This window comes from Falco biarmicus, chromosome W, assembly GCF_023638135.1.
Source record: "Falco biarmicus isolate bFalBia1 chromosome W, bFalBia1.pri, whole genome shotgun sequence".
NCBI classification, from domain to species: Eukaryota; Metazoa; Chordata; class Aves; order Falconiformes; family Falconidae; genus Falco; species Falco biarmicus.
The window spans coordinates 7,669,804-7,697,299 of record NC_079310.1 but is presented as its reverse complement, the minus strand read 5'-3'; the positions used below and the strand labels follow the sequence as shown (position 1 = coordinate 7,697,299).

General features: G+C 40.9%; 2 long non-coding RNA genes across 2 annotated transcripts; both read left to right on the top strand.

Annotated features, from left to right (window-relative positions):
* Positions 1-362: 362 nt before the first annotated feature.
* LOC130142081 (uncharacterized) lies at positions 363-1,184 on the top strand. The gene is made up of 2 exons (XR_008819293.1): positions 363-964; positions 1,071-1,184. It is a non-coding gene; the product is annotated as an uncharacterized LOC130142081 (long non-coding RNA).
* An 11,338-nt stretch (positions 1,185-12,522) lies between these two features.
* LOC130142085 (uncharacterized) lies at positions 12,523-23,039 on the top strand. Its single transcript, XR_008819295.1, has 3 exons — positions 12,523-12,754; positions 16,763-19,630; positions 20,596-23,039. It is a non-coding gene; the product is annotated as an uncharacterized LOC130142085 (long non-coding RNA).
* The last annotated feature ends 4,457 nt before the right edge of the window (positions 23,040-27,496 follow it).

Here is a 27,496-nt window from a genome sequence, read left to right as displayed (position 1 = left end):
TGATGAGAAACAATCTTCAATGAACTTCAGGAATTTCCCAGACTTGCTTGTCACAGCAGTATGGTACTAGCACCTGGTCAAGTTGCTCACCAATCCTAAATTAAAATGGGACTTGATGTTCCACTAGCATTTAAGAATTGTGAAACAAACTGAATCTTTCTCCACAAGCCACTTAGTCTCATGATTTGCCCCAGAGTGTTTGTTCATTTACCTGAAGCTGGAACAGATCACTGGCTTACTGCTTACAGAAGGCTGATAAGAATGATTAATATTTAACATTCTCAAGTTCACATAAGTGAACTAGCTCCAACAAGATACCCAGGAGAATATTTCACCTTAATTCACCAGTCACACTGGAAACGCACATGCATTTTCTCCACCAGAAGGCATATTTCACAACACTAAAACACATGCTCTTCTCTCCATCAGTGACCACGCAGTCTTAGAGCATACCTCAGTTTAGCACACCATCAGTCTGCCAAGAGAGTCCGAGCAATCGCAGTTACAACCCCTTTTATCCCAGAGGTATCAAAGAACAGCATTGTGCTCGTAAAACCTAACAGCCTCAAACAGCTGCAAGAGAACAGGCTTCCAGCCACCCAACCTGTTGACAGGCATTGAAACCACAATGAATTTTTCTGGAGAACAGACCTTGCCAAATGCCACCCTGAGAAATGAAGCCCTATCACAAGGGTAAACAACACTCCAGACTGACAAGTCCTAGAGAAATAACACCCACAGTAGTAATCAAGTCTAAGAGAAGGCTTGCACTTGATACATTTCAGACCAAGTAATCTTTAACAAAGCCAGACTCGATGGAAATGGTCTGTTCTGGCCCCAGAGCAGCCCAGGCAATCTGTGACTTTGGCAGAGCAGATACAAGCACCACCTTTGTACAGTGCCATTCTGATCACACAACGCTAAAGGCAGCTGCATAACACAGACAGTAGGATAACATTCTAATGTAAGTTGGAAAAACATCAGTTAATACCTGGAGGAGATTATCCCCAGTAGAAAGTGTCTTAAGATTAAGCTTAATTTGTATACATGATATTTTGGTTTTTTTCCAGTGATAATACACTTCCACAGAAGAAAAACAAGTTTCCAGGAGTATTCTAGGAACAGCAGGTGAGTTCTAAATTTCATTTTGTAGAGAATTTATCCTGCAAGCATAAAATTAATTTTTTTAAAAAATGGTGAGCAGAGAAATTTCTGAAACTCTGAATAAGACTTGAAAGTATATAATGTTGAAATGACTGCAAATTGCACACTTTAAAAGGCTTCACTTGAACATGAAAATAACCAATTTTTACTTATCTTTATATGAACTCAAGCCTATCTTCTATTTAATAAAAATTCACTGAGATCACCAAAACGAGAATTGCCTGTGTTGACTTCATTTCCAATACAAACAGAAAAACAAGTGTTATTTTAGTGCCACTAGAAAGTTTTAGCTTTTAAAATTAAAAAAGTTAATAAAAAAAGAAAATTCAGGCTTCTTCAGCTGAAGAAAACTCCTCTGGGACTAAATGTGTATTTTAGAGTTCATGTGACAGAGAAAAATCAGTTTAGATACACGGTTTGTATTCCGAGAAACAACAGTAAGATGATAGCAATGATTCAGCAAAAGAGGGGTATCATAGCACATTATGGGGACTATACAGTGGCTATGAAATATAATCCCTATAGAAGCTACTATAGACTAATAGAGCAGATACCTTGGTCAAAAAAAATAATAATTTACGGAAACATCTCAGAAGTGCCTCCAAATAAAAATGTTCGAGACATAAAGTAGGCATTTGTTGCAAGCCAAAGAGAATTTTCCTCCCTCTTTCACAAGTGGATCTTCATGTCTCAATTTAAGAAAGAAAAAGAAAATTAGTTTGACCAGCAAATCAGTTCCTTCTTTCTCAAACACTAATACCAACACAATGAGATATTAAGAGAAGCACAGGAAAAAGGAAGTCCTAACTTCATTTTTCTTTAAACTGTATTCTGCGCACAACATTGTATAACCTGGAAAACTAGTGAGATCACAGCAATAGATTTAAAGCTCTGGTCATCTGAATTGGTATGTGATTACATAGACAGCTAATTTCTATTTGCATCCAAATCCTAACAGCTTCAAAAAAGGTAGGTGTTTTTCTTAAAGAGCTCATGCATTTGACCATTTATCTCCCCTCACCACCCAATGCAGCCATGAGAAACTCTTACACTGAGCTCAAGCGTCTTTTGAAAACAAGCCCACATATCAATGGTGTATTATAAGAATATGCACAAGGAACTACAATTATACATTATGGAATGTTCTTCTATCAATGCATATGCTAGCATAAACATCAAATGGGTATTTAGTATGGTCTTGGCACAGACAAGTGATTTGGGATAAGTCACAAAGAATCACCACCAATGGTATGAGTAAAAAAGTTTTAATAGGAATTTGTGGGAGTGTTCTATTACTTACACATAGATAAGTCACACAAAGAAGAATCAAAGTAAAATTAAGCTGGAATGATTTACACTGAGAATAAAAATTTTTAAAAAGGTAAAGGGAGACCCTCCCGTTGAGTCACAAGGTTCAGAATGGACACCCTTGCTTTCTAAACTCTTAATAGAATTTAGGTGCAGCTAGATCCAATCCTAGTCTCAGACATGGTCAACAGTTTATGTCTAAAGGATATAAGGAATAGTCACAGTTTAAGGCTGATAATAGGATTTTAGAGCAATTAATCATCAACAAATTTCTCATTTACAAAGCAAATCAAATAGGATTTATTTAAATTATAGAAGTGCCTTAAATAGGGATTCAAAATGGTAATACTTATACTATACTTATTATGAAGTTATTAAATCAATTCACACACAGAGAGATACAAAGGAATAGAAGTATAGAGATACATGTACAAAGACATACCTGTTAAAAGTTCCCCTCAGGTCAGTGAAATACTCATGTCAGATGCCTTCACATTTTTCAATGGGCAAAGGGTTGAGCCTCGAGAAGCAGGAAAATCAGCCCAGGCCCCGTCTCAGCTTTCAGCAATGGTCCCCCTCGTATCACAATTTGGGATTTTGCAAGCTCCTAGAGGCATCCCACTGAGGGAGATGCTGTTCACAGCCCACAGCAGTCCAGGAAAGCTTGAAGGGTCTCACTTATGACTGCTGTTTATAGGTTTGGAGATGACTGGCTTTAGTCACCTATGCTGGCTGCAGAGTTGGTAATTAATGGAATTTTTCTGAGAATTCCATTGACAGTAGTATTGTACCACTTGGAGTCATAATAAAGAGTGTTCTCCAGCTTGTCAGGGATCTCATGGACCAAATAAAGAGCCCTCCAAGGCTAGCAGGTGGAGGTGGTGTGCAGATAAGGGTTGTTTTTGGTACAGCCAATGCAGTTTCCCACCTCAGCCACACAAGAGCTGCTTGTATGGTCAAGGGACACTTAATCACCCAATTCATTACACAGAGGCTAAGGCCTAACAGGGATTCCCAAGATCATAAAGTGGCCCAGGGGAGGGGGCAAGGTGCACCACCACAGGCCTAGACCTTCTAACTTGCTGGGCCATGAACATCTCAGCCTAGTCCATCAGCACTGTCTTTGGGATTACACCTCAACAAAATATTTTGGGGAGCTCTGTGCCACACTACTTACTTCATAGACTGCAAACACACCCTTTTCCAAGGGCTGGTTTTGAAAAGGCCCTGTTATTCTGTCCTGAATGACCTCACCCAGAACACCCCCCTCCCACTCAGAACACAAAACCCACAGAAGTGGCAGGGACTCAGACACCATCACACTTGCTCAGGCCATCCAGAGGCCAAAACCCAAAGCCACCTCTGATTCCATGAACTACACCCATCTTTTATTGTACCCTCAGGGTAGCAAGAAGATTGAGGTTGGGGGGCAGGGGTACAAGTTTTCTGGCAATTTACTCCTGATCCAACTCATGCCCCATAGATGTCCATTCTATAAAAAGCATTCCCTCCCCCCCAGCCCAGGAACAACACCTCCTACTTTAATTGCTGAGTACTGGAACCTCAGTCATCTCATTAAAACCAAAGATTAGAAGTCTACTTACTTGTCAGTTGTAACCTTACTTGCTCCTCCTGAGTCAGTCTAGAAGAGCAGTCTCAAGAACTCCGAAGCCATTACTATCTAATAAATTTAATATCCAGTGCAATAGGTAAGCTTCTCCAATTTAGCTGAAACTGTTCTGAAGACGTAACCACACCAAGTCTCACTTTACAGACTGAAAAGCCTCTAGAACAGGGGTCCTCAAACTACAGCCCACAGACTGGATACAGCCCCCCAGGATCCTCAATCCAGCCCCGGTATTTACAGAACCCCCCCTACCAGGGGTTGGGGGAACCAGGCAGCTGCAGATGACTTCCTGCCACTTCATCTGTACGCTAGCCCTCTGGTTAAAAAGTTTGAGGACCCCTGCTCTAGAAAAGTCCCTGGAGCCAGCCTCACACCTGACCTTAATGAAGACTGACTGATTTCCTCTTTGGCTAAACACCTGTGTAACTCTCAGCACTGTTGCTACAGCCTGTAAGGCAGATTAATAATTCCTCAGTCAATATTTTTGTTCAATAATGTTGCAATTCTCAGTGCTAGGCCAGGAATTGCTACCACTTCACTTTATCTTGAGCTCAAGATGAGTATTTCCCTCACCTGTTGTTTCTATATGCAAGTTATCTGCACCACATGAACTGCTTGTAGTCATCACTAGCCGGTTAACAAATGCTACAGCCATTCAAGCTTACAGCTGCAAACTGGCTTCTGCTTTCCATAGCATTCTCCAGTTAACAATTTAACAAATTACATTTTCTTTTTGAAAGGAGAGAGTTCGTCAACTCTTTTACAGGACCAGCTGCCTTCCTTTTCTCCTTGCTTTTGTCCTCTCTCTTTTCACTGTAGAAACCTCTTTTAACACACAAATAGAATTTATGATGCCCTGATGCTCAGCACCTGCATTAATCTAAGCAAAAAAGACAAGATGCACCTGAGAAGCCTATAACCAGCCCTACAGACACATTCTATTGGCGTCTATTGCAGCCATTACCCATAGAAACAGACTAGAAAAAGAAACAGTAAATTCATTTTCTCCGAGGTCTTGAAATCAGGATTTTGTGAAAAACATTTCAGCAGAGTTACGGCATCCAGGACTGGAATAGCCATGTGAAATTCAATTTTGTGCTGCATAAGATAGTAAATGAGTTAGCAAACTATCTGATTAGACTAAGTATGCTATCTGTGTAAAGTTTACATTTAGCAAGTGTTACTGCAATGTCATATAAAACACTTGATAACTAATTTTTTGTCACTACTCTTGTCTCCAAAACATTGATATTATAGCTACACTATATTTCTGTTTAACTGGGAAAATAGGTGCAGAGAAATACAGAAAAGAAAAAAAAAGAAAGAAACCCTACCAAACTGTATTTAAGTAGCCTTATCTTGGCTAACTCTTAGCTTTTACTTAATGCACTTTTAGTGCATAGGCCAGCTGTAGGGAGCTCTTTTTCCAGTCAGCATCTGGCAAGAGCCAGGTCAAACTGGTTATAATCCTATGTTGACATGTTAAAAACTTTGCCTTCATAATTCTTCAAGAGGCCAAACCAATTTTTACATCTGCATTTTTATCAAAAGAGCTAAAAATAATAAAGCTTGTGGAAGTCTGTACTGAATCCCTTTTCATTGTGTAAGCTGAAAGGTTTCACCTGAAGCACAACGGGGGAGGGGGGAGCACATTGCAACTACTCGCACCTAGAATGAACTTCAGCAATGACTGAGGAGTTTAAATAGATAATGATCAATTACAGCTGGCTACAGCAAGCAAGAGGCACTGAGCACGGTTTCCACCCTACTTCCCACACTCTCTACCACAGCCTTTCCACTAACTGCCCCGGTGCTGGCTGCAGGTGTCAAACGCACGGCAGCAAAGCTGCATCCCACAGACAGCCTGACCTTCCCTTCCAGAAAGGGACATTCTGGCTTCAGCCAGGCTGGCAGAGACGGTGCTACCCACCCACCTTCCCACAGCATTCCCCGCTCCTGTCAGGACTGGCTTCTCCTCAGTGGCACCCGGCCCCTTCCAGAAGGTTCTGCTGACCCTGCCTGGCCTGCCCCCTGCTGCTGGGCACCGCCCACCTGCCGAGCCAGAGGCGGGAGGGGAGGCGGGGGGTCCCGCCCCGCCGGTGCCTGGGCTCTGCGGCCCCCTGAGGTGATTACACCGGTGGTTAAAGCGCTTCAGGCTGCTGGAGGTTCCTGGGGTCTGAGAAGAGGGCTTAAACAGCTTTTTTGCTTGTAAAGATAAAAAATTAATAAAGTTGCTTATCCTTGCTGTGCCAGAGACTCTCGTGCTGTGCTCCATCTGCTCGGGTTGGTACACAGCTGGCATGGCATTAAAGTAAAGGTGGTGGATGCTCCCCTCACATCCCCCTCAGTGCATCCATCACATTGTGGCTACTGGGGGGTAAATCCTGCAGGGAAAGCTCTGGGCACCCTCTACTGAATGCAGAGCTGCCACACAGATCATGATACTTGAACGCATAGGAGCAGAAGTTAGTAAGATATTAATTAATTAAGACCAGAGGAGGTAGCAAATGCTGAGTGGATTTTTTTTGTCTCTTCTGAGGCAGGCGGCACAGCTCATTGCTGAGCAAAGGTTTGATTTACCGTGGCAATTATGAGACAATAATACCTAATGGAGGTATGTGGACTCCAAAATGCTTTAGGGAAACAGTCTTAAAATGACTAGCCCTTATTTACTGTTCCAATATTAAGCTGTCTGTATCACACGTGTGTGTCATGTCAGCACCGAATGTGGTATGGAGAGACTGAAGTCACGGACAAGAGAGTTTGTGATACACATTTCTCTAGTCAGAGACCCATTTATGGCATACCAGCTGAATCCCGTGCATTTAATGGATGCCAGAAAACAAAAAAATCACTATACAGCAGCATATTAATTGCCCCAAATTCAGAAAAATACTGTATATACTGATGCCACTCAGCACTTGCAGCCGGCAATATGTGGAGAGGGAGACCTGTCGACCTCCTGGTAAAACATAGGTAGGAAGGGAAGTTACAAAATTCTTACGTTCTTTGTAAATGTCCATTACCAAGTAGTTTGCTTTGCTGTGGCTTGTGATTCATAAGATTAATGCTTTGCCTGAAGTGTGTAGGCTGCAGCAGCAGTTGACAGGAAGAAGGAAGTTCTGTGCCTTTGAGAACTGTTGATGGCCAGTCAGTTCCTCTGGCTAATGGAAGCGGCATGGCTGCCCTGGGCAAAAGGCTGGGCAGTAGGGAGCCAAGGAGCAGCGGCTGCAGAGGGAGTAGCTTTCCTGGGGAGTGGGGAGTCCCCACTAGGAAGAGGTAAGTAAACATAAAGTTTTACCTGCTAGCCATCTGCTTACACCAAAATTGCTTAAATTCTCTCCACAGCTATTTTTCTGGGGAAAGAGAAATTTCATGGATGGTACATTGTCAGTCAGACTTTACACCCTTAATCTGAAGATAATCCTTAACCTGAATTCTTTGTCAGGTTTGTCAAATGGTGAATTGTTACGGGGAATGCCAGGATGATCAAGAACTGTTATAATGAGTTTGATGATTGGGAAACTCAAATAAATTTCATTTACTGAGCCCCAATAGAAATCAGAAGAGATCATGGTTTCCAGGTTAAATACCTTTGCTCTACTTTATACTGCTCCAGGTTAATTTTTCTCTATCTAGTAGTTAGGATGACCAGAATAGGTAATCTTTAACCACTAGCCATTGACTTACAAGGGTCACAAAATTTTCTCTTCTGTGATCTAAATTATCCTAGCACTGCATATGCCTCACCTTTGTCTATTATACTATGGTATTAGCTCTGGTAAATGCGCTTCCCTGAATGTTTGTGAAGGTTGATGCCCCTTGAATACTGTAGTAATCTGGGATAAACAGATAAATACCAGCTTTGTGCACTTTGAGCCCAAGAATTCCTGTAGCAAGTTCCTCTCAAAAATTATATTGATCATACTCTAAACTGATGCATGTCAGCATAGATTCACAAAATCACAGAATCACTGAAATTAATAGGTCACACAAAAGGGATAAATTCCGTTACATTGTTGAATATGTGTCAGTTTTCTCCATAAAAAGATCCAGCCTAAGTCTTTGACCCAGATTTGTCTGAATGTTTTAAATTAAGTAAGCCCACAGCTGGTGGACTGTAACAGGATTTATCCACAGACAAAATAAATAACTCTGAATCAGTTTAAGAGTATTGATTATATGCTTATTAAAGATAGAGCTGGAGTAAAGCCTATAGATACAACTCAAGTTTGCCTATATGAATGGCCATCAGTGCAACAGTTCTGAGGCTGGAACCTAGGGAAGGAAAATCATTAAATATCAGGATTCCAGAGGACTGCAGAAGTGGGGTCTCCCTGGACTCATACCTCAGTAGTTCCTTTTTAAACCTCTGTACCTTATAGCATCAGATTTCTCAGATTGGAATCTTTTGTTCTAACTCCCTCCTCAGCTGAGGGTCTAGTTTCCCATCTCCCTCAAAACTGCAACTGACTTTAACCTGAGGTTTGTGATAAATTAGCTCTGGGTAATGTGAGGTCTTAGGCCATCCAAATGGGGAAGAGAAAGCTCTTCCTAATCCACTTGCTTCTCCCCACTTACTCTACATGTGCACTATGATCCTTCTCTGTGTTATTTTTCTTTTCATATATTCAATTTCTGATTTCAAGTATACAGAAAGAGAAAAAAAAAGAGAATGAGAACAAATTCAGGTGAGCCTCTTTCAGGCCATGTAAATGAACCCTGATTTGAAAGTCATCAGTCTGAACTGAATGGTGAAATTTGACTTTTGAAATCTACTCTAAATAAACTAATTGTGTTTTTTAAGCCCTTTCAAACAGGCTTTCTAAAAGAGCTTTGTTGGACATATAATGTATTCATGATCAAAACTAACCAGCTGCAAAGAGTGTTTATTCCTCCAAAGGGATTTATACCACTCACAAACACTTGTAGGCCTGTATCATTTTGAAACAGAGTAAAGCAATTCTCCTAATAAATTAATAAGATCTTTGTGCACAGAATATTTAAGCCCTTTTTTTGCCAAAATTGTTGTTCTTAATTGAAGAATTTAATAATTACGGTTTTGCAGAGCCAAATCATAGCTTCTTACTGTTCGTTAAATCTTCCCAGTGTGAAGAAGTTCCTTAACATAGCCTGATTTTTGCCCCTGTGGTAAGTTATTAGTCCTTCTGTTGTTCTTTCCCTTTTCCACACAGAAAAGACTCCATTCCTCAGATTTCTGTTTCACTCTTTGTATCCTCCACATTTTATATAAGAAAAATAGTAGGAAAGAACACTCATACAAATCAAATTTTGTCCTTTGTATAGTGGCACCTTAGTCAACAGGAGCTATGCACAGAAATCACAGAATCAGAGAGTAATTTAGGTTGGAAGGGACCTTTGGAAGTCACAAGACCCAGTCCTCTGCTCTGAGCAGTGCCAGCTTCAAAGGCAGACAATTTTGCTTGGGGTCATATCTACATATATTCAAGGGAAGAATTTGGCCCTCAGATGAATGTGCAACGTGTATTGCATTATGTGTCCTTATGTCACCTTTAGTAACATTTAAACAAAACAGTCCTTTTTTTTTTAGGCATTTCCAAATAATTTGGCATTTAATTTCAAAGAATTGGACCCAAACCAGTCTTCAACAGTAATGAATGTTGCAATGCTGTTTCAGACTCTCACCAGTGGCTTCATGTGTAGTGGGCAGTACTTAAAATGGTGATCTGCAATTATAAATTGAGGAAAACAGCTTTTTTCCAGAAACACAACCCCAGAAATACCAAGTGGTGTTTCCTCTGTGATTAAAAGTAGCACATTTTAGTCTTTCTCTGCTTTTTTTGGACATATGGCATTCTATGTTGTTGTTGTTTTTTAATTTGAGGTCTTTTGCCCTCTTTTTATGATTAAGCAAATTGTCAGATACCTTCTGTAGACTTAAAATGCACATCCATATTTTCAGAATGGCATATGGAGTTTGCACCCAGGATTCTGGTATACTTGTACAGGTAATTTTTAAGTAAATATTTTCCCCAAACCTTGTTCTACTAATATGGGCAGACTGAACTAGTAGTAGTAGTAACTGTCATCTTTATACTGTGTGCACATACACGTCCCAGATGAGACACTTTTCACCAAAAACCAGCAGTATCAACACCAATTGAAAAGCAGTCCCTGCTTCAGTAGGGTTTTCTAAATAGGTCGAGGGCAGAAGGTAACACTGAGGTTAAGAGCACCATTGGAAAGCCCTAACCACTGGGACTCTAACCAAAGAAAACAGCTCTAACTGGGGGTATATTCTTCCTAATATTAAAGGAAGTCTATTAGTAGTAGCAATCATGGCACAATTGGGCCCCACTGTGCAATATGTCTGCATACACTAAAAATATTCAGACATGTAATGCTATCCTGGTCTTTCAGAAGTCAGTGGAAATGTTTCTTTTGACTTCGATAGATCCTGGTTTTGTCTGACATGTAGTGATCAGGCAGACAGTGATTCATTCCAGAATTTCCCCAGTCATCTTCCTGTTAAGGTCTTTATAAGCATAATAAATGACACTGTATCAGTGCATCCGCATGGCTGCATAACCAGCTGAGATTGACACGTAGCCATGGTCTCCCTTCTTGTACAGCACCTGAAGTCAGGTAGCACAGACTGCTGGCACTTTTAACCTAAAAGCAAGTGACTAGGATTGTGTTGTTACAAAACCTTTAATTTCACTATGTTTCTCCAATACCCTGTTACACAGCACAGAATCTGAAAGTTAAAACTCATTCATGTGCTCTTTTTCTTTTCCTATCTCATTTAATTCCCTGCTTCCTTATTAAATGTTACCTGTTAGCATTATTAATTTTTGCTTTGTGCTAATTAAAGTCTTTAACAAAACTGGAAAGGGTACAGCGGAGGGGTTGGATCATCTACATTAGGCAAATAACATTGCTTTTTCAACTAAGGTTATAAAAATGTGTCTTTAAATCCCTGAGAATTATAAATTCTGGAGTTTTTCATAAGGGGAAAAAACTACTATTGAACTGTATATGCAGTGATAAGACTGCTAAGAACCTATAAATGCAGCTTCATTATTGCTGTTTCATGGAAAGCACAGTTCAGCGCCTTCTTTTATTCATGACTGCTGTCATTATTATTTGTATTACTGGTGCATTTGAGACTGGAGCTACACTGTGATTAGAAAACGGCATTTTAGGAAACAGTAGGTGATAGTTCTTGCCATGACAAATTTGCAGTCCAAATACATGACAACCTAAAGGAGAAAAGACATGCCATAAACTGGTAAAGATGAGGGTGTTCTAGTGACTTTGTATTTCATGGGTTTTTTTCCATTACACATTATTGTACTATGTGTTTGAATCTATTATGTGCAGGACCCTTCTCACAAAAGGGGAGCTCTGATTCTTGGAGCTGGCCTGTTTCATCTCCCCTGGCAGTGGTGAGGGAAGTCCTTATATTAACAAGGACAGAAGCTGCATTTGTGTTCTATCGAAGGTCTAGTCACACTAAAACTGGAAAATAAGGAGAGTGCAAGACTTATTTTTTTCCAGATTTGATTTCACAGTGGTTTTCTACTGCTGGATAGACGCATCCATACAGCCAAAACCAGTAAAGTGACCTGGTTCCTCACTTTTCTGAAACGTTACATTAAGAACTTTGCTTTTCAAAAAAAAAAAAAATACTGTTAATTAAGACCATTACAAAATATTTATGTTCTAATGGAATAGAAGCACAGTAATGGAAGTAAGCAATGAAATACTATTTACTTAACTATCAGGAAGGTTATTGTACTGAAGGTGTGACTTCAATTTATGTTCAGAGAAATCTCAAGTTCAAATCCCTTACTAGCCTTCACAAAAAATATTAAATTTATCATGCCCTAAATTTGGGGTTTATGCAACAGTCTAGTTGTTGATTTTCTGGATGAGGTCCTGAAACATGTGTGTAGTTCCTGGTTTTGCCATTGGTGTTCAGAAAGGCTTAACTGAAGTCCTACTTTTTCCCCCTTCTCATAGTTGTGCTGGAAAGTAAAACCTGTTAAAAATGTGACAGGATCTTTGAGAATTCTGAAATTTCCTGAGCAGAAAAGACTGCTAAAAAACTGAAAAATGAAAAAAAGATTGGTAAGACCCAGCAGTGAACAGTAAGATTAGCACTGTGATATGAGGAACTGATGAAATTAGTCTTGCTGGAAGAAGTAAGCAATTAATATGAAGACTCATCTCAGGGTTAAGCAGAACAGGCAGCTGAAAAAAACCCTATATTTTACATTACTCTCTACCCACATACGCTTTCTCTGAAGGGACAGAGAAAATTGAGATTTCAGAGCTTTTTTCCATTCCTTAGTCTGTTTGACTAAAGGTGACTGGTTCTGTGCAGTGAGGGCCATCTCCCTCCCCCAGATCAATATTTTAATATGACTTATCAGAAAGAGAATGAATTGTTTACTTTAAAACCCCAGGATCCCATAAAGGGCGAGGGAAAGGTGTCCAGTGGAAACAGAGGCTTTCAACAGCTGACCACTGCTGGGCACTCGTCAAAGCAATACAAGACCTCCAAAGATCCGAATACAGTGACATTCAGCAGAATGTCATGCAAGAGAATCTTAGTTCTGACAAGTCCTAACAACACACCAGAGGATCATTTAGCAGCTGTGTCAGATGGTAAGTGCTTTCCTGTGCTTGATTCATGTGAGGAAAAGGAAATGCTAAAATGTATTAACAAAAATAAAATAGTGTAGGTGAATTTTGAATAATACACATTTCAGCATACCAAAATATCCACCAATGCCTGTCACCTGCCTGTATAACAGGATTTAATGTCTTGTACATAGTGATCTCTGTCTGCACTTTTTTAAAGAGATAAGGCTTTTATTACTGTCAATGAGCAAGCCACCCTAAATTGTTTATTGTTTAAAAAAAAAAGGGGGGGGGGGCAGGAGGTGGCAAAGCTGAGAGTAAGTCTGGTTAGACTTCACTGGGGTTACTGGAATGCTTCCAAGTCCAGATACACAAAAAGGACAGGTTCTGTGATCCATCAAGATACTTCCTGAAAAACCCTCTTGGTTGTCACAATGATCTTCTGAACTGGAACATTCCAGTAATATTCTTTATACAAATGTCTAGCAGAAGAGAAGTAAAAACTGGATATTTTTTTTCTCTGATGTTTACACTTTGCTCTCTCCCTGTACTGACATGTAACTTTCCCATTGTTTCCATTACAGTATTAAAAATTAGTGGCCATTTCTCTTTCTTTCATTACCTTTTGTCTTGGAAATACTCCTGTTGAATTGCTGGAAGCTTCCATGTAGTTGTGGAACTATAGAACTACCTGCTTGCAGCTGCATCATTTGCCTGCCTATATACTGTCATATACATCTTACAGTAAAGTCTACAGGCACTTCTGCCAGGACACTACTGCTCTTTGCACTGTACCTGCCAGTGATTGTCAGATTTTTCCTCAGAGAGCTTAATTAGAGTAGGATCTTGCCTGACCCTTCTTCTCTGCTGCAGAGAGAAAGCTGAGTAAAATGTGCGTGGGGAAAGGTAAGGGGGGGAAACCCTAATATTGTGATGAATTGGAAAGCAATGTACAGCACATGTTCCTTTGGCATTCATTTCTCATTTTCAGCAGGTATAGAATAGGCACTTTTATTAAAAATAGCCTCATGGACCTCAGGTCTACAGCTGCAAGCTGCATCCTGTCTAGGCAGGTACGTTCAGGGTGTGACTGTGTACTTGCTATCATTATTTCAAAAGACTCAGTGCCACTTTGATGCACAGGGTGTGCTGCAGCTACTTTCCTTCCTTTAGAGATGTCTCCTTCATAGCTGTAATTGCACAGTGGCCTGACCTATGGATCTGCAAATCTGCCTGGCAGTTCTGTGTATGTGTTCAAATGCACAACTCCTTCCCTCTGCAGCACGTGCAGACTCAAAACACAGACAAAATAAGTGAAAGTTGAAAGGCACTTGGAAAAGTTTCAGCCCTGCCCAAGCACCTACAGGTTTGCTTCCTTGACAAGGGTGGGAATGACAGAGCAGTAGTAATAATCATGTTTGAAATACAGAACAGTCTGACCTGGTAACCAGTCAGTGAAGGTTCATTCGTCTGCTATTTACCAGCCAAGGGCCACTCAGGACTCAGCTGAGCTACTGCCAGTTCATACTTCCACTGAGGTTTGATTAGATGTACTTGCAAATGAGTAGTTAAATTGGTCCAGAGCCTTAATGAGTCTGCAGTGACTGATCAACACTGGTTGAATTAGATTACATTTAAGAAAAAGATCCAGAAAATACACAAAGTTGGATCAAAAGGTAAGGATTGGAGAGGAAATGCCTGTTATGCTGTGCAGGTATGCTGGTGGTTCAGGTGTATTCAGTACATGTAGGCAGTCAGCTCGTTTGTGTGCATTAATGTCTCCTCTCTCCTGGCACTTCAACTTTTGGTGCTGTAGAATAGAATGAGCTAAATTTCCCTACCTGATAGTCTGCATATAAACATCTGTATTCGAGAGCCCTATGCCTTTATCTGTAATAATTTCCTGTTACAGCTCCTTCCACTGTCTGAAACCAGAGCTGCTGTTTCTGCAGTTGCCCTCAACCTGCACCTCATCTGGAGAGCAGATTCTTCCCTGGATCATTTCCTTCAGAGAGCCATGTTCTACTCCCCACAAGCTCCAGTGCTTCAGCTGACCTAGTGGTAGCTGCCTATACACAGTCTCTTACTTTGGGGCATGCAGAGCTGCTGCACATCTCACAAATTGCAGCACGCCCTGACTCAAGCTAGGGACTGTATCTCCTACTCACAAAAGCTGGTATTTAAGATGGCAACCACTTAGTCTCAACAAGTACAGAAAGGTGACTTTCCTCCATAGCTGTACCGCATTCAGCATACATACCTGATACGTTTAGATTTTACAAACAGCTGATGATAGAGATTTGTGGCGCTCGCTCTTGTTTCTCAGCTTGAATGCATGATGGGAGTGCTGACAGCAGACTGAGAATAAAGCAGAGGCAGTAAGGCTATTAATGTGTGGCAGTGACACATCACCAGGGCAGTGAATTAGGGAAGATACAAAATGAGACTGACAGGAAGGCTAAACCCATAGGAGGAGCTCTCAGAGGATCTGAAAGTCTACCTTTTTGAATGCTTTAACTTGCTTAATAGTCTTTGCTAAAATGCAACCAGATCCAGAAGACTATTGGAGAGTCTAGTTTTATTACATATGGGTAGCAAATGCTCCCGAATATGTAAAAATGGGAGCTCATTTACTCAGCTTAAAAAAAAATAAATGAGAGGGATAGTTGAAAAGCGTTATAGCAAGACATTCCATCCTCATCTCTTGGCACAAAAAGACAAATCCATCCCCTCCCATGATGCTTCTAACCAGTCCATACAGCATTCTTTTTAAAGTCAGAAAGTTCAAGTTTTCAGTAGCTACAAAAAACATTTCAGTACTCAGTATATATAAAATCTACCCCAAATCAGGCAAAATGGAACATTAATGTTTAACATACTCTGCTCTCCTTGAAAGATTTTTACCAATTCCAGGGGAGTAAAGGAACTTCATTCTGTGGTCTGTCTCATGTTCTTTTTCTTTTTTTTCTTTCTTCAAGTTAGACAACTTCATTACCATTATCTATTAGTTACTAATATTATTTTGTCATTCCTATTAATGAACATTCACAAGCTGGCTTGCACTTTCACAAAGCTACATTCTACCTGCACAGGTCGGTGTTCTTCCAGTTAATATCCAATATGATCTTTTATAGATGATCACACTAGTTGACAGTCTTTATAGACTGAGGAAAACCCAGACACACGGAAGAGTAAGAGACAAAGGCTACTACTATTCACCCAAGCACCCAAGGTTTCTAACCTCCTTTGTTCCCTGTGCTCCCCTTTCTCTGTTTGCTCTGCTTCTCTGCAGCATTCAGATGTGAAGATGGCACATAACTGAATTTCCATGGCTTTGCAAATCACTGTGCATCATGGAATCCTCAGTTACCGTTTGTGCGCTCTTAGTCCACTCCTGATGAACAGGATCTTTTACAGATTTTTTTATACTCACTGAGGATGTGCAGAAAAGTTATTAGACTTGCAGACTAAACACAGAAACATGCTCTATCCTATTAAACTGAAAAAACTGTCCTGGGAAGAAATGAAACACCAGAGTGACATATGTTAGTTAAAGTGCTTAATTCACTGTCACATAGGTGTTGACATGTGATAGAAGAACTTGCATTGAATAAAACAGGTGAAGTGGGACTATGGGTACAGACCAACTTGCTGTAAGCAGGCTAGCTCTAGAATGCTGGTAAAAACAAGTATATGGAAAACAAATACAATCTTTAGCATCATGATTCCTCAGATCTAAGACAGCTCTATAAAGTCAGGCTGAGCCATCTCTAATAAGAGAAAGACACCAGTCCTTGCAGAGAATGAATTGTCCCTCCTTTCATAAATTTTTCCCTTAGGACAGGAACTGATTACTTTCTCAAGGTGCCTGCCCATCTCCTTTGCCTACTTAGCTTTTAGATTACTACAGCTAGCTGCAACAAAATATTCACCTCAAAGAAATTCAGAATCCTGTCTCCCACTTCCTGATGAGAATCCTGATTTCCCATGTATAAATATGCATAAACATGGTCTTTTCTCTGTGTTTTGCAGATCTTTGAAGCCCCCATGCTGAAGTCTGGAATGTGTGTATATTAATTCTTCCATGGACTAATGATCTACTACTACCAGAGCTGTGGAGTGTGACAATGGTGTTTGTGTCCAGTCTATCAAACGCCATTATCACACTAAATAGCTACAAGTAGACAAGACATCAAATCAAAAAAGTATGTGAACTGTAGCAATACGTTTTCCTACTGTGCTGAGTTATAAATAACCTTTTTACATGTATGTCCGGATGACTGCTCTGTCTTTTGTGAGCAAAAGCACCATAATATGTGGGAAATACATAGTCCACTACAAATGATTCCAGATTCCCATTGCAAAGCACGAGTCATCTTAAGGAATCATCATTATAATGTCATCATTAGGAACGTGGATTTCATTGGAATCAACGGGGTTGTGATTACCTCTGAAAAACAAGGCCAGCTTGGGGTTTTCTTTTTCCTGTTGAATTGATCAGGACAATAGAATACTGAAGCCAATTAGCTGATGTAGTGAAACTGGCTCTTATTTTGGCACCAAATTAAACTGTACGTTTGGAACATTAATTGACTGAGATGTCATGACATTTTTCAATTGGAACACTTTCCAAAGTTCTGATAAAAAGCTATTACCTCTAACTTGAAACATCATTTATTCAGGTTTCAACTGCATTCGGCTTTGCTCCCTTTCGTGTCACAACTGTATGTATTTGAGCATCACGCTCAAGTCCATTGTCTTATATTCTAAACCTACTACTGTTTTCGGAATGGTCACAATTTCCTCATAGAAATTCTTCTGAAAACTACTGTAAAAAATAGGAATCACCTGTAGGAACTTTCAAAGGGCTTAATGAAAGCCATGCACCAACACTGCACTAAGAAGCCTAAATCCCATTGAATAATCCAGGATTTAGGCTCACAGAATGTTGCACTCCGATTTGCAATGAGAGTGGTAACCTTAATATTCACCAGCACGTTCCAAACTCCACCTTTCCTCTTACTTCTAGTGCTAAGTAACCAGTCATGCATAATAAATAGAAAGCTTCCTCTGGCTGTGACATGTAGCGTGCTGCTGAAAGAAAGCATACACAAATATGTGAAATTTATCATTTGTAGATTATACAAACTGATTTTGTTACACAGTGTCTCCCACATCTTCAGTGAATTAATTACTTAATTTTATTCCCTAAACCTTGTTTTCTTCCATGAGTTATTGCCATGGAACAGTCATTAGCAATGTTCACTGCTGCAAATTAATGGAAGAACTACAGTGTTGTATATTAAAACTGAGTTCCAGTCTAGATATTTTAAACAGAATTCTCAGTACTTCAAATTATAATAACACAACAGGTCTTCACAGAGGAAGCCAGAATCGGTTTCCTAAACCTTGTATGTATCCTAATCACTCTTTGCATTCACAATTTCCTCTTGCAACCATCTGTTCTGAAAACCTGCACTGTCCTTCTGTGCAGGTATCTGATACAGCAATAAAAGGTGACTGAATAGAGAGTAATCCAGTAGCCTTGTGATAAATTAGTGCAGAATAGCTTTTGCAAGAAGAAGATAAAGCTCACTACCTAGAAAAAGTTCCCTCTTCCAACCCTGCTGCCCCAAATAAACATCAGGCACAGTAAGAGAGAAGGGGAAGGAGCAGGGGCAATGGTAGAGGAGGCGGAAGAGAGGTGGAAGTGCAACAGTGGACACATGAGCGCTGGGACAAAGCAAGTGGTATTGGAAGGTGAGACCTTGAGCATGGCACCAGCTATGCAGCCAGTCATTCACCTGTTCAATTCATCTCCTTTTTCTCAAACCCCTTTCTCTAACTGGGAGGGTAGAGGAGACCACCACCTGTGCTCCTGATCCCTTTAACATTGTTCCAAGAGACACAAAGTTTCTTTTGAGAGACTTGTGCCAGATGCTTATCCACCACTTTACCACTTCCCTGACCTCATCCTTCCAGTAGTATTACACCCATTCGCCTCTACTTCCCTGGTCCAGTTTTGCCTTCAGGAACAATAAATCTTAATGTTGGTTTGTAGATAAAGCATGAACGGATGGACAGAAACATCCTGATGTTATTCCTCCATTCTGATGTTTCCTACATTTTATAGGAAGCTCATTCAAACACCTTTCTGTAGGACCAGTACCAGCTTTTTGGTCTGTGCCATGAAGGCTTTCTGCTGGGTCCTGATGACAAGCCCATCCCTGTTATGTCAGTCAATACGGACCTGTCACATCACCGAATTGCAGCTGTGATACACTGTGCTGCCATGTACATGGCACAAATGTATCCAGAGCAAACAAGCAGCTCTCATCATCTGATCCCGTGGGCACCCATACCACAAGACCAAATGTATATCTGCTGTGTGTTTGGGGGAAAGTGAATATGGTCCATGTAGTGACCTTTTAGCTGTATAAAAAGAAAAAGGCTGCAGGTTCTTGTGAAAAGGGTGAAAAGGGAAGGCTGAGGGCTGGGCTGCCCCATAGCATAAGGTTGAGCCCTATTCTTTGTCTGAAAGGAGCAAATAAATGAATTGGAAAGAATGAGGTAGTGGGCCAGATCCAAAACATCTGGCACAGACTGGGCATCTGTAAGACCACTAAGCATGAACACTAACAAGGGACATTGTTCTTCCACCATTGCAAAACAAGCAGCCTCAGTCACCCATAAACACAGCCAGAATCCAGCAGCAATAGAAAGGCCCCCAAAGCCAATATTCTTCTGCTGTCCAAGACTCAGTAAATCATAGTAATTTCACACCCACAATATTTTATGGCAGACTCACAGTGAAATCAGCACAACTGCAGAGAATTGTGGCTTATTTTTCAAAAGGTCTTTGCTGAGAATGAGCTTCTAGCTGAAGGAATCTTTCTGCAGGTGAGTTGTGGGGCAGGGGTGGGCAAAAGTGCTGGAACTCTTTTCTCTGGCTTTGCAGGAGGAAAGCAAAAGTGACCTTGTCTGCAAGGACCCCTGTGGAATGTTTTTGGAGCAGCTACTTTTCTTCTCAACCTTTGATTAAGAGAGACATTGAGTCCCTTCCCTCCCTCACCACACCCACAGTGCTTTCTGGGGAGCCTGTACCAGTCTTGCTTGCCCTTCTCCTGATTGCTGGCACTGTGATTTTTCTTATTTGAAGAACATCTTATGCTGTTTCTCTCCTCCCATTCACTAAGACTCATGTGATGCTTGCCTGAGTACAATATCCATATTGTACCAACAGAAAGAGCTGGAGATCAGGTCTGGCATTTTGGACTAGCTCTATAATTTGCAATGTCGTCACAGCTTTTTCCATCCACATCATTCACTCTTTTAGAGATGCAAAACATGAATAGCCATTGCTGGTACTCCAGTGGTGGAATGGCAGTACAGGCTCCTCAGCTTCTACTGGTAACGTCATTAAAGCAAAATCCATTTAAAATATTCAGTAAAACTTCCATGTGGGCAAACAGTTCCTAAACTTCCCCTGGTGCTCTGTGGCAGGATAGCAGTGTAGATTAATTCTCTCTCCCTATTACTTTTTTACTGCTGTGCTCTTAAAATTAAAAAATGAAAGTTATTTACTGAAGCTTATATTGCAGAGCAACATGACCTTTACAACTCCCACATAAGTATTAGATACACTGAAGTTTCTTGAAGAGAAAAAAAAGAAATTAAGGCATAATGGAGCTGCATCCCTGCAGTTCACTGTTAGGTTAAGTGATGTTAATCTGCGGGAGTTATACTAAAAAGCTCCTCCAATAAGAACTGCATACAATTTTCTCTTGCTATGTGGTATAATTAATGGATTGGGAAACACACTGCCTGTTTTCTAATGGGGTCCTCCATCTTACTTCTCCTTAAAGTGGATAAATATTCAAGGCACAGCATTCAAAATATATCAGCTGCCTTCTGAAGCTGCACCCTCTGGAGACCTGGGGCTGAGCAATTTGTAAAGCAGGTGTATGCATAAGGACTGGGAATACGTATCATGGCGCTGCAATGATCTTCTCATCCAAGACTAGTCAGTCACAGGTTCAAATCCTAAAACTCAGAAGTCTGGCTTTTTTAATTTGGAAACTTGAAATGAAGACTAATCTAACTTCTGAGGCAAGGATCTATCTTCCCGCACAGATTAAAAAATGCTGCAGACATTTTGGTTAAAAGTTTCTCAGTTTTCCAGTTCTAGAGACAATCCTGCACTCCAGACACACCTCCTCATATTTCAGGACCAGGCTGACCGTTTTCTATACCCACTGACTTTCTCCTTGTGGGTGAGATTGTTATTTAAGACCTAAAGCTGGAACCAGAGTCTACAGCTGATTCCCAGCAACTGTGTACTGGTTTTCAAAACTGCAAGCTGTCTTCTTGAATCTGTGGAGGACTGATGTACTCTGATTCATTTACTGCTACTATTGAATACTTCCAAGTTCAGTTTGTCATTTTCAAATCTACTGAAGGTTCTGTTTCAAAAGGGACTGAGGATGCCAGCTTCCACTAAGCTAGAAGTTCTAAGGGTTACAGACAATTTTTTGAAAAAAGGTAAACTCAAGAGTTATGTGTCTAATATTTTGTGAGTATGGACTTACACACTGAAATTACTTAGGTCTTTTTGAAAAAACATTACCACTGGAGCTCATATGGTTTTTAAAGCACTTAGAAACTGTGAAAGAGTAGACACAATTATCAGTTTATATATAGGGACACATACATCTAAAAAGCCAATACCTATAGGCCATTCATGGGATTAGTTACTTTTGAACAAGAAGAAACATCCTGTAGAAGCTTTATTGACTCAATTCTTGAGTGTTTTATCATTGCTAGTCTGTGTAACAGAAATTAAATCACAAAGCATTAGTGCTTCAGCCTAAATTACAGTGGTGCCCTACGAAAAGCATAACTTTTTAAAATTGCTGTCAGGACACAGTGCAATTCATTCATTTTGTGTGTGCTTAATAATATTTATTAATATAATAACACAATTGCTAGCAGCAAGAATTAATCTCTAAGTGCTCCTTCAAGAAAGGGGTTCCAGTTTCTGCTTTGCTGATGTGTCTGCTGAGATTAGAATACATATTTATTTGACTTGTTCACAAAAACATGCTTTGGTTCCCTTACATAAAAGGCAAAATCAAACTTTGGCTCAGATTAAAACACTGTCTGTAAAACAGGTAGCTGTTTCTCTCATTCATCTCAGTGCACCATTAAATCTAGAGCCCAGTGAGAATAGTGTTTACCCTACTGATAATTATTATTTCACTGCTTATGATTTTGCAGACATCCAGCTGATGCATATTGGTAACACAGATACAGCAAGGAAAACCATAGTTCTACCAGGTGAATCTTTCTTCTGCCATTGAAGTCAATCAACAAAAATAGGACCAAACTTTCTTTCTACCAGTCTGACTTTGTATGAAGTTGAGTTTAGATGCACTCAGCTTTCATTTTTTTTCAGATAACCAGGAAATACTTCCTTATACAGTGTATATACATATTTTCTGTAACAGCAAGACTAAGGTGGGTGAAGTGGCTAGTTATTGGTCTACAAAGAATAGCAATTATTAGCAAAATATTTTTTTTTAAATTATGACATGAAAATTTAGACATGGGCAGACAAACAGTCTGTTAATCAGCATTTCCCATCAGTTTCTGTCATGCACACTGGAGCTCTCTCTCTGTCACTATCAGACTATATAAATTTTAAATTCTTTCTATGATGGCTCAGAAACATCAGTAAGGAATTGCAGATGTTTTTGAGAGGGACCTGCATAGACATGATATTCCTCCCACAGGGTCCCTGCATGTCAAACAAGACAGACAGGAGGGCAGAACAGACAGCTCAGCAAGTATAAAAGAGGATGGGGCAACAAGGAAACAAGTAAAAGGCAAAGACTTGATTCTTTACTTCCCTTAGATATGCCAAAGAGCAATCATCTGAGTACCACAACTGAGCAAGGTTAAAATTTGTCAAGATGGCTTTAACCTGAGGTAATCAGTCAAGCATTTTCTACTTTTGATAGCTATTTATGTATAATTATTTCAATGTAATTGCACATGTAGCTGAAATCAAGGGCAATGACTGAATTTTAACAGGATCATGTGACATTATTATAATTGAAGCTTTTGTTCTATTACAGAAAAATGACTGCTTTAAACCAGTGTATTTCCAGGGTTTCCTATTATCATCAGTTAGACTTTCTACTGACAGAAATTCAGGAATTGTGACTCACACAGTGTTGTAATATATCAGCAATGTAATATGTCTATTAACAAACAAAATATGTTCAATAAAATCCTGAGCAGTGGAAAAGCATGCATTTTATATGGGTCTATGTCTATTAAATCCAAACATGATATCTTGTTATGATATAATGCTCCAGGTACACATTTACCCTGTGAGATCAGTAAGAAAATTAAAATTAGCTTTTGAGTACAGATCTCAAGTCTAGTTGAAAGATGAATGAAAAATTTTAAATCCCTCAAAACAGGGTTGAAAGGGACCTTAAAAGATTATCTAATTCCAACCCCCTGCCATGGGCAGGGACACCTTCCACCAGACCAGGTGGCTCCAAGGCCTGTCTAGCCTGGCTTTGGACTCTGCCAGGGATGGGGCACCCACAGCTGCTCTGGGCAACCTCTGCCAGCGCCTCATCACCCTCACAGTGAAGAATTTCTTCTTACTATCTAATTTAAATGTACCCTCTTTTTGTTTAAAACCATTTCCCCTTGTCCTATCACTACATGCCCTTGTAAAAAGTCCCTCTCCAGCTTTCTTGTAGGCCTCCCTTTAGGTACTGGAAGGTCTTCCTGGAGCCATCTCTTCTCCAGGCTGAACAACCCCAACTCTTTCAGCCTGTCTTCATAAGAGAGGTGCTCCGACCTCTGATCATCTCCATGGCCTCTTCTGGACTCACTCCAACAGGACCATGTCCTTCATATGTTGCGGGCCCCAGAGCCAAACACAGTACTGCAGGTGGGGGTCTCACCAGGGCAGAGTAGAATCACTTCCCTCAGCCTGCTGGTCACGCTTCTTTTGATGCAGTCCAGGATATGGTTGGCATATATGATGAATAGTGGCTTACCAACTTCATCCACCAGTTCCCTCAGGACCCATGGATGCGTCTCATGAGGTCCCATGGACTTGTGCACCTTCGGCTTCCTTAGATAGTCACAAACCTGATCTCTTACAGTAGGCAGTTCTTTGTTCTTCTAGTCCCTGTCTTCACCTTCTGTGACTTGGGCGGTGTGGCTGGAACATTTGCCAGTAGAGACTGAGGCAAAAAAGTCATTAGTTACCTCAGCCTTCTCCATATCCTGGGTAACCAGATCTACTGTTTCCTTCCAGAGAGGGACCACACTTTCCCTAGTCTTCCTTTTACCACCTATAGAAGCTTTTCTTGTTGCATTTGATGTCCCTGGCCAGGTTTAATTCTATCAGGGCTTTAGCTTTGCTAACCTGATCCCTGGCTGCTCGGACAATTTCTCTGTATTCCTCCCGGCTACTCTTCTCTGCTTCCACCCTCTGTAGGCTTCCTTTTTGTGTTAGGCTTTGTCCAGGAGCTCCTTCTTCACGCATGCAGGCCTCCTTTTTGTGTTTGGCTTTGTCCAGGAGCTCCTTCTTCACCCATCCAGGCCTCCTTTTAGTGTTTAGCTTTGTCCAGGAGCAACTTCTTCACTCATGCAGGCCTCTTTTTGTGTTTGGCTTTGTCCGGAGCTCCTTCTTCATCCATGCAGGCCTCCTGGTGGTTTTGCCCAACTTCCTCTTGGATGGGACACATCTCTCCTGAGCTTGGAGGAGGTGATCCTTGCATATTAACCAGCTTTCTTGAGCCCCTCTTCCCTCCAGGGCTTTATTCCATGGTACTCTACCAAGCAGATCCCTGAAGAGGCCAAAGTCTTCTCCCCTGAAGTCCAGGGTAGTGAGCTTGCTGTGTGCCCTCCTTGCTGCCCTAAGGATCTTGAACTCCAGTTCTTAATTAATGCTCCATCAGTGAGCTTGGAGGACAGTTCCTCACAGAGGAAGATTCACTTATGCTCACTGCCAGAGGACAAGAACATCATCATATTTTCTTTAGAGGGCAAAACAGGGCACAGAGCCTTTCATTGTATTGTGTTCCATGGACACATGGAGCATAAAAATCCTCATTCAGATCTATGGTTTCTGCTGTGCTTATTTTGGCCAACAGGTGTAAACTACTTCTTCTCCAAGTTTTTGATTAATGAATAAAGATTAAAGTTATGACTCGATTCTGCAAACTGCAGGGATGGAATATGGTCACAGATGGGTGCTCTGCTCTGAGAATCGATCTGAGCTTAGTCCCTTGCATCATCCAGACCTCCATCTTTCCAGACAAGGATAATATTCATTGTCAACAGTACTGAATACACTAGGTTAATGGAGTAAGGTGATGTTTTACACAGGCATGAAATATCAACAAAACTAATTCTCAGGAGTTGTGGGGGTGGGGGACCATTGGTTTCCCAATGCCCTGTCTCTTAGAGATGAGAAATATCAGGAAGCAGAACACTTAACAGGGGAAATGGGAGCAAATTTCCTTCCCAAAGATGCTATGTGCCACTATCAAGAAACTTGGTATTTCTTGAACAACCAGAAACTGTCTACTTCAAAAAGCTAGGGAACCACTTTTCAGGTCCCACATGACAGACAGACAGGAGTACCTTATGTAAAGTAAGGGTGGCCTGCAAACATACATACATGCAGCATCTACATCAGGAAATAATCCCCAAGTGAGTCTTCTCTAGTTTTAGCGTTTTTTGATTTAGAGGGAATTTGAGTGCAATAGCTACACCAGACCTCACTTTTTTTATGCAGGCTTCTTACACCATCCCTTGGCTTTGATGAGCAAGCAGGCTCATAACTGGGGCGTGTTACATTGTCCAGCCCACTACTGACATCCATGGCTACAGAAGAGCTGGAAAGACCTGTGGTAAACTGTCCTTCCCATATTGGCACTCTCCATTGATGGAAAGCTGTCAGGAGCAGAGCTGTTGTAGAGACCATCTGTTGCAGAATGGCTGTGTGATCATGGCCATGACTCCCTTAAAGATCTTTGTGAAACAAAGTTAGCGTAAGTTAGCTGAAGCAGGCCTTGCAGCTATGCTGAGGCATGCTGATAAGGAAGCTGAGAAAAACACTGACCTTGTGCCTAATGTTGTAAATAACTTTGAGGAATTCGCGTAGACAAGAGAGGAAAAAAAAAATATGTAGCTAGCTATCCGCAGAAACCGCAAGTAGGAGGACGTATGAAAATGTAACCCTTTAGAGCTTAGCCAATCAGCAGATGACTAGTAGGCATAATTAACTGGAACTGTATATAAGACATAATCGCGCCATAATAAATCGAAGCTTGCTTTATCACTCATATTGAGTCAGCCGCGTGCTTCCCCTCGCTCGTCAACCATCTCCCACCACCACAGAAGAGGAAAGGACTACTGAGCTAGGCCCACTGACCCACAGTGTTGGCCTAACAGTCTCCCAGGCTGGGTGGCCAGCTTCATGCTGACTGCCTGGCACTGATGTTCATGCCTCTGACTGACACAACAGTTCCAGCTGCAATGTGACGGAATGCCTGATATGCCCCATTCCTAACATCTTCTCTTCCCCACCAAAGCTAGCCAGAAGTGCAAGAAGCAATAAGCATCAGCAGAGTACAGAATCTAGGCTCAAATAAATGATGCACTGATGATTGTCAAGTGGTAGTGGAAACTGGCTTACTGCCATCCCCATCGTGAGGTGTGCTGTCTGGCCATGCATGGTGTCTTGTTCTCTCACATGCAACAACTTCCTTTTGGCTGAGCAAGAGATGTGGGTAAACTCAGAGTGACCCTGGTTTGAACAACTGAGACACCAGAACAGTGGGACTTCCCTGGGGAAACCTCCTCCCTACAGCACAGCCAGTATCAGCAAGACCATCTGCTTCATCTGTGCCACATCTCCTTCTGCCTGCTTTTTTTTGATAACTCCTTCAAAACTTCTTCTCTGTATACTTTTCTGCTTCCGTTCTCTCATGATACTTCAGATTCTCTGCAGCACCATGGCATTGTCATTCATTTTTATTTTAAAATGAATGGCTTCCCATCCTCAGTACACTGTAAGTGTTTTGTAAAGGTTTCATTCTCAATGTTTTGACCCAGATTTCAGTCACACTCAAAGTTTTCACCTTTCTTTGGCATTTTCTAATTAAAACCTCATATTTCAAGTAGTCTTTCAAACATTTAATTTTACTTGGACTACAATATCATCCTAATTTCTGCAATATCATTTTGTAGTTAGCCTCCTCCACCTAAGTTAGCAGGAAACTATTAAAAACTCAAATGCTTCTGAACAAGTTCGGAGTACTTCATCCCATGTAACAGTAGGAATTTAAAATGCAGATGTCTGTCTGACACTGCTTCCTTTTCCCTCAATGGAGAGACATAGGCCCTTTTTTGGCACAGTTAATCTAACCTATTTCTAAATGTTTGTTTTTCAGATGACCTGCACTTTGCTCTAAATTCCATTGAGAAGACCTCCATTAGCTGTAAAGGGAGCCCAGGATGACAAGCCTATATGTTACATCAGCATTGCAGTCAGATGACTTTCTGTCCCTAATGTCAGCTAGTCCCCAACAGTTTATCTCTTATTTGGCACCCACTGCTTATCAGTACAAAGCAGAACCTAGTCTGAGATCACTTTTATCTTCCTTAGCACTGAGGGGACTCTTACACACAGGTACTGGTTTCTGGCACTACCTGTTATTTAGTAAT